Raw genomic sequence first — 8902 nt, 5'->3', positions numbered from 1 at the left:
CTCAATCAATATTGTAGGCTGCAGTCCTTGACACTCTGTAGCAGGCGCTTCAGGTCCTCCTCAGTTTCAGCAAGCAGGGTTGTGTCATCCGCATAACACAGATTGTTGATAAATTGTCCACCAATCTTGACCCCACATTTCTCCTCATAGATCGTATAATTTGATGATTGGGGGATGGTGAAGGAAATGGGAAAGATCCAGTGTGAAAAACAATGTATTTGAACTTGGTAAATAAACCAGTAACTTTAAAAAAAAAAAAGACAAATTGCATTAGGAAACTCTGCTACCTGCTGTCAGGAACCTCTCCAGAAGGTGCATCTGATCTAGGTCATGGTCTTTGCAATTATTTGCTAAACATCAGAGAGCTGGAAAATGAATAGAAGAAAAATAGATATCTTTGAGTTGTGGTGCTGGAAAGAGAGTAGTACTGAACATATAAGGACTGCTATGAGAAGAAATAGGTCTGTCCTGAAAAGAGTGAAACCAGCTTGCTCGTTGAAAACAAGGATTTGAAACTCTCTCACATTGTCTGGGCATATTGCCAGGAGAGACCAGTTCTTGGAGAAGGACATGATGTTTGAAAGGGTGGAGGGTCAACACAGGAGAAGATCCTGGATGAGATGGATTATTAACACAGTGACTGTGAGAATGTGGACAGGTCTATCAGAGACAATGAGATTAGCACAAAATAGGGCTAGGTTGAGAGCTATTGTTCATAGAATCACTATGAGTCATAGTTGATTCAATGGCACATAACAACAGTAAATCACTTTTTGTTCTTTTTGTTTGTTTTTAAATTTATGTTAATGAAAGATTACAGAGACTTTGGATTTCCATTCATTCATTGTTGCACACTTTCCTCCCTGCCAACCCGTACCCCTAGTTCGCTTTTCTCTTTCAAAAGTAAAAGACAAATCTTTCACTGTTATATAATAACCCCACCCCCCAGTCCACTCCACTATGCAGCTTTCACTCTGGACTCTTGTCATGACAATAATACCTAATCATATATTCCTCCTAAACAGTTCTCTCCCTTATCTGTTTCAATGTTGTGTACATTATTTAGCCCCTCTTAGTTTCTCCCCAACCCCGATGTCAGTCCGGCTTTACAACAGTGGCTGAGATACTTCACTCAGCATAATGTCCTCCAGCGTCATTCACTTTGCATAATATTTCATGAGTTCCTTGTTTTTCAAAGCAACGTAATATTCCATTGGGTGAATATACCAGAGGTTCTCTATCCATTCGTTTGTTGATTGGCTCTTGGGTTGTTTCCAACTCTTTGCTATTGTGAACAAAGCAGCAATAAACATGAGTGTGCATATATCTGCTTGGGTAGCTGTTCTGGTTTTTAGGGTATATTCCCAGTAGAGGAATTACTGGGTCAAATGGTATTTCTATTTCCAAATTTTTGAGAAAGCGCCATCTGACTTCCATAGCGGTTGCACCACTTTACACTCCCACCAACAGTGAATAAGGGTTCCAGTTTCTCCACACCCTCACCAGCATTTGTTGTTTGCTGTTCTGTTAAATTTTGCTATTCTTGCTTGGGTGAGATGATATCTCATAATTTTTTTTATTTGCATCCCCTTAGAGATAGGGATTTTGAATATCAGTGTCACCATGTTCAGCATCACAACAACCATGAGTTACCTCTGTTCAGCAAGTGGACAGACCAGGGCTATACGACCTAGAAGAATGTTTGAACAAAAGCAATTAAATCAGGCCTAAGGGATGCAGGTCTGAGGGCCCTACTGAATTTAAGAACCAGAGCATGGTTCAAACTCCATGAGCTCCTTAATTGCAAATTCCTCCATAATCATGCATTCTTTTTTTTTCTATAATTATATTTTATTAATTTCCATAAACATTTACAGAGATTTTGGGTTTCCATTCATTCATTGTTGCACTATTCTCTCTACCCTCCTCCCAGTTTGTTCTTGTCCAAATGCCACAGTGCTTGTCAAAGCCAGTTCTGATTAATCTTCTTTGTCAGTGTGTCCTTTGCCATTCCCTATCACTCCTCCCTGAGAGAGACTTCACCCTGAGTCATAAGGAAAAGGGAATGGCATATTCTCTTAGCTACTTCCTGCTGAAAAGGGACGCTGTGGGTTTCAGGGTGAAGATCTTCTCTCACTACTCTAAAGGGCCCCTTTAGCAGTAGGAAACACATAGACTATTATGGAGATTGATTTTGGAATTTAGATGCACTCTTACTGATTGTGCTTGGCTGTACATGTTCATATCCTTGAAGATGTATCATTATTGGCTCTCACCACCCAAAACACCCATCTGGGAGCATTCCACTGCTTCTTCAGTCTCCTCTTATCCTGATGCCACATGTTTCTTCATAGAGTCTACCTTCTTTAATGATTTGTCCACCATATAGACTGAGTACACATGTGGGAAGGATACATATATAAACAGAAAATGAACAAAGGTGTGAAGCCTTTCTATAACGTCATTTCTCCAAGTTTTTTAGACTTTCCATAGGCATGAAGTTTAGGAAGTGGATGCTTACTTCCAAACCTGAATTAATCTGGGAGCTCCAACAAAAACTGCCCATGATAGGTAGCCAATTTTGGTGTTTGACACACCTATGGCCCAGTTGTCCGTCGTCACAGCAACTCTATGTTATTTCAGTAGAGCAAATAGAGGAAAAATAGGAAGGGGGGAAAAAACCCAACTATACAATCCACAAGGATCCTCAACCAAAACAAGAGTGCCATCATACAGAGTCTACCACTTCCCCTACTTTCACAATAAAGACAAGGGTCAGGCTTTATATGTTGCTGTTGTTGTCGTTAAGTGTCATTGAGTGGTGACCCTATAAACAAAAGACCCTAACCCTGTTCTATAAAAATTGTCCTCTCTCTAAGTTTATAGAGTTTCCACAGGCATGTTTAGAGAGTGGATGCCACTCCTGCGTCCAAGCCTGTCTTAAAATCTACCAGATATTGTCAGCTGTGCGTAACATTACAGCAATGGCACGCTGTTTAGTACCACAGGAATCCTAAGTTACCCAAATACAGCAAAATGACAGAAAACTGCTGTACCGTACAAGAAATGTTCATTCGAAATACAATTAAATCAGGCACGAAGACCTTAGGCCTGAGGGCCAAAATGACTAGTTTTTTTAAAAGCTACAGCTCCTCAACAGTCTCTCACTGGCTTCAAGTAGAGATTCCCAGCTCACTCTCACTACAACCAAGGGGACATCTTCCATGGAACATGGAACATGAGAACTGGCTCTTCCACAATTTGAATGACTAGTTTTTTTAAAAAGTCTCAGCTTCCTCCACAGAATGTCATTGGCTCCAAGGAGAGGTTCCCAGCCCTTCTCACCATCGACCAAGAGACCAGAGCCAGACATGTCATTACCAATTTTTTTTCCAGTCTGTGGCGTCTCTTTTTACCCTGTTGGAGAAGTTTTTGGACGTGCATAGGGATTTGATTCTTAGAAGGTCCCATTCATCTATTTTATACTCTCCTGGCTCTTCAGGATCCTTGAAAGACTACTTATGTTGTGGATTAGGACATCTATAGTTCTTCCAAGCTTTTCTCAAATGAAGTCCTTGGTTTTAGTCCTAGGTCCTTGATCCACTTTGAGTTGGTTTTTGTATATGGAGTGAGGTGTGGATCTTCCTTGAGTTTTACAATTTTGCCAACACCATTTAACTGATTTCATCTCCTTGTCAAAAATCAGTTGACCATAGGTAGATAGGCTGATTTCCGGGTTCTCAATTTGATTCCATTGATCTGTGTGTCTGTCACTGTACCAGTACTATGTTATCTTGACAGTTGTCTGACATTGTCAGCAGTGTAGTAGGATTTGAAATCAGGGAGTGAGATGCCTCCTACCTTGTTTCTCTTTTTAAGGAGTGTTTTGCTTATTCGGGGCCTCTTTCCATTCCAAATGAATTTGGAGATTGCCTTTTCCATCTTGTTGAAGAATGGAATTGGTATTTGTATTGGGATTTCATTGAACGTGTAAATTGCCTTTGGTAGGATTGTCATTTTCACAATATTGAGTCTTCCTGTCCATGAGCAAGGTATATCCTTCCATTTCTCCAGGTCTCTTTTTGTTTATTGTAGTATGTTTTCTAATTTTCTTTAAAAATGTCCTTTATGTTTCTGGTTAGACTTACTCCCTAGTATTTAATCTTGTGATTAGCTATTGTGAATGGTATTGTTTTTCTCCCCACCAGTTCTGTATTCTCTTTGTCACTGTAGAGAAATCCAATTTATTTTTGTATGTTGATCTTGTATCCTGCCATTTTGCTGAATTGGTCAACTATGTACAGTAGTTTTCTTCCTGACTAGGGTTTTCTAAGTTTACTACCATATCATCTACATATCGATAATTTTACCAATTCTTTCTCAATTTGGATACCTCTTATTTCATTCTCTTATTTATTGCTATTGATAAGACTTCCAATACAATATTGAACAGGAGAGGTAATAATGGGCATCCTTGCCTAGCTCCTGTTCTCAAAGGGAATGCCTTTAATCTCTGTCAACTGAGAACAATGTTGGCTGTTGGATTTATGTATATACTTTTTACTATTTTGGAGACATACCCCTCTACTCCTATTTTGTTGAGTGTTCTATTCAGGAAAGGGTGTTGGTTTTGTCAAAGGCCTTTTCTGCATCAATTGATAGGATCATGTGGTTCTTGTTCCTTGCTTTGTTAATGTGATGATGAATTACACTGATTGTTTTTCTTATGTTGAACCATCCTTGCATATCGGTTATGAATCCCACTTGGCCATGGTGAATTATTTCTTTGATGTATTGTTGGATTCTATTGGCCAGGAACTTAATCAGGATTTTTTGCATCTATGTTTGTGAGAGTCCACTTGCCGTACAAAGGTAACTTGTGGTTGCTGTGAAGCTGAACTCTGTAATTAACACTGATGTGTCAAATAAGATATGGTTACCCATGGTGGACAGTGTTTGGTGGTGCTTCCCGATTAAAACAAACTTGGAAGCAGAAATGGCATCCACTTCCATAAATAGCTTGCCTCCAGAATCCCTATGAACCTGGAGAAAGGATTTAAGCCATACAAGTGTCAAGGACTTTGTTCATAGGGTTGCTATGAGTCATCTATGACTCGATGGCACTCAACAACAGGGTCATGAGAGATATTGGCCTATAGTTTTCTATTTTGGTGGTGTCTTTACCTGGCTTTGATATCGAGGATATGTTTGCTTCATACAATGAGTCTAGGAAAATTCCATCTTTTTCTATTTTCTAAAATAATTTATGTAGAATTGGTGATAGTTCTCTGTATGTTTGATAAAATTAACTTGCAAAATCATCTGATCCAGGGCTTTTTTTGACTAGAAGTTGTTTTATTCCTTTTCAATTTCTACTTTTGCAAATGGGTCTGTTCAGGTGTTCAATTTCAGTTTGTGTCCGTTCAGGTAGGTTGTGAATTTCTACTTATTTGCTCATTTCCTCTAGGTTTTCATTTTTTTAGTAGAGTTTTTCATAATATTCCATTGTTAGCATTTTTATTTTAGTTGATTCTGTTGTAGTGTTGCCCATTTCACCTTTTATTCAGATTATTTGTGTCTTTTCCTTCTTCTTATTTGTTAGTTTTGCAAGTGGTTTGTTGATTTTATTGATCTTTTCAAAGCACCAACTCCTAGTTTTATTGATGGCTTCAATTGTTTTTCTGTTTTCTATTTCATTTCTTTCTGTTCTAATTTTTATAATTTCAGTGGGTTTGGAGGGTGTCAGGTTTTCTTGCTGTTCTTTTTCAATTTGTTGGAGACGTTGGGTTAGAGAGTCAATGGTCATTTTTTCCTGCCTTCTGATGTGTTTGCTTATTGCTATAAATTGACCTCTGATTACTGCTTTGATGTTTCCCAGAGGGTTTGATTAAGTGGTGTTTCATTGTCTTTTGTTTCAAGAAACTTTTTAATTTCATTTTTATTTCCTCTAGTACCCACTCATGTTCAAGCAAGGTGTTGCTCAGCTTCCAAATGCATGTGTTTTTTCTCTTATCCTTTTTTGTTATTAATTTCTAATTTTGTAGAATTGTGGTCTGAGGAGATGCTTTGTATTATTTCTACAGTTTTTAATTTATTGATGCTTGTTTTGTGACCTCAAATGTGACTTACTCTGGAGAACATTCCATGCACACTGGAGAAAAAGTTGTACTGTGTTATTTTGGGGGAATTATTAGCCTATAAATATCTATGAGATCAAGTTGGTTTATTGTGTAATTTAATTCTTCAGCATCTTTGTTGAGTTTCTTTCTGATAGTTCTCTTTTCTTGAGAGTGGTGTATTGAAGGCTCCAACTACTATAGTTGTTGTTGTTATGGGTCATCAATAGTGACCCTATATACAACAGCCCTAAACCCTACTCTGTTCTGTGCCAATCTCACTATCTCCAATATACCCACCCCAATTACCCTAGTCACTGAATTAATCCACCTCATAGAGGGTCTTCCCCTCCTGTGCTGTCCCTCCACCATCCCAAGCATAACATCCCTCTCCAAGGACTGGCCCCTCCTGGCAATGTGTCCAAAGTATGTCCGATGAAGCTTCAGAATCCTTGCCTCCAAGGAGCAGTCTGGTTTAACCCTCTCCAGGATGAACCTGCTTGTTTTCTTAGCAGTCCATAGTACATTCAACACTCTTCTCCAGCACCACATCTCAAAGGCATCATCCTTCTATCCTCCCTAGTCATTGTCTAGCTCTCTTATGCATAGCAAGTGATTGCAAAGATGATAGCATGTATCAAGTGCACCTTAGTCTCCAGAGTGACACCACTGCTCTTTGGTACTTTGGAGAGGTCCCTAACAGCAGACTTTACTGGCTGTTGGTGCCAAGTTGACTGTGGAGCCAAGCAAACTAAAGCTGTGAACAATCTCAATCTCTTCACAATCCATCTTGATGCTTTCAATTGGCCCAGTGGTGAGAATCTTTGTCTTCTTAATATTGAGCCTCAATCCATATTGAAGGCTGCGGTCCTTGACCCTCTGCACCAAGTGCTTCAAGTCCTCCTCATTTTCAGCAGGCAGGGTTGGGTCATCTGCATAATGCTGATTTTTGATGGATCTTCCAGCAATCCTAATGCCACACATCTCCTCATACAGCCCAGCCCCTGGATAATCTGTTCTGCATATGGGTTGAAAGGATATGGAGACAGGACACATCCCTGGAGTACACTCTTCCCAATTTTGAACCAGGCAGTGTTTCCTTACTCTGTTCTGATGACTGCCTCCTAAGTACATTTAGTATGGTATCAAGTTGTGACAACAGTTTTACTTTGATGTGCATTTTGAATTTCAGCTGATGACTACCTCCTGGTCCAAGTATAGTTTCCACATTATCATAATCAAGTATCCTGAGATTCCCATCCTTCTGAGAGTCAGCCACAGTTTGTTATGATCTGGAGTCAGAAAGTCAAAAGGGTCAAACTCACTCAGCATTTCTTAAACTCGAGAAACTGAAGAACAAATTCAAGTCTCAAGTTGCTATAAATAAGGATGCCTGGGAGCTCTGGTGGCCTAGTGGCAAGAAGCTGCACTGCAATACCAGAGGCACATGGTTCGACTCCACCAGATGCTATGCTGGAGAAGGAGGGACAATCTCCTGTACCAGTCAGATCTGATTTGATGGTGTACACACACACACACACACACACACACACACACACACACACACACACAAAGGATGCCTTAGGAAGTCCATTGTATACCACTATCATTCAGAAGAGAAAACAGAATATGCCTTAGATTACAGAGTCACTGTATCAAAAGGAACTAGCAGACACAGAAGAATTTAATGAAACAAGAGCCTATGGTGATGAAGAAAGAAGTTCACACCGCTTTGAAGGAATTAGCAGAAAATAAGGCCCCAGGAATAGATGGTTTATCAATTGACATATTTCAACTAACAGATGCTGCTCTGGATGTGCTCACCAAGTTGTGCCAAGAAATCTGGAGAACAACCACTTTGCCAACTGACTGGAAGAGATCAATATTTTTTCCCATTCCAAAGGAAGGTGACCCAACAATGTGTGGAAATTATAAAACAAAATCATTGATATTACATGCAAGCAAGATTCTACTGAAGATTATGCAAAAATTACTGGAAGAGCACATCCACAGAGAACTGCCAGAAGTCCAGGCTGGATTTAGAAGGGGTCGTGGTAGTAGGGCTGTTGTAGCTAATGTTAGATGGACCTTAGCTGAAAGCAGGAAATACCAGAGGAATGTCTCTATGTGGTTCATTGATTATGCAAAGATGTTTGACTGTGTGGATCATAACTATTATAGTAGTGTTGTCTATTTCCTTTTTCAGTTTTGTTAATGTTGATTTTATGTATTTTTCAGGTCTTTCATTTTGTGCATAGATATTTATTATTGTTATGTCCTCTTGTTCTATTGACCCATTAAGCATTATTAAATGATATTCCTTGTCCTTTGTGATGGTTTTTGCATTGCAATTTATTTTATCAGAGATTAATATCACTATTCCTGCTTTTTTCTGGTTGCCATTTGATTGGTATATTTCCCCCACCCTTTTATTTTTATTCTTTCTTTATCTTCATTTTTCAAGCGTGTCTCTTGTAGACAACATATTGATGGATTTGGGGTTTTTTTATCCATTCTGATACTCTTTTTCTCTTAATTGGTGCATTTAAATCATTCACATTCAGTGTGATTGTTGAGAGACAAGGTTTCATTGCTATCATTTTGCTGAGTTCTTTTTGGTGCTGCTAGTTACTTCGGTCCATCCTGCTTTCTGTAGCACCCCTGTAAGAAGAATGTCCCTCAGTGTTTCCTGTAATGCTGGCCTTGTTTTACAAACTCCATTAGATTCTGGTTTTTTGGGAATATCTTGGTCTCTCCTTCATATTTGATGGACAGTTTTGCTGCAT

Source organism: Elephantulus edwardii, unplaced genomic scaffold (genome assembly GCF_000299155.1).
Source record: "Elephantulus edwardii isolate Elephantulus edwardi_28Jun2011 unplaced genomic scaffold, EleEdw1.0 scaffold00003, whole genome shotgun sequence".
Classification (NCBI taxonomy): domain Eukaryota; kingdom Metazoa; phylum Chordata; class Mammalia; order Macroscelidea; family Macroscelididae; genus Elephantulus; species Elephantulus edwardii.
Note: the sequence above shows the minus strand (reverse complement) of the source record.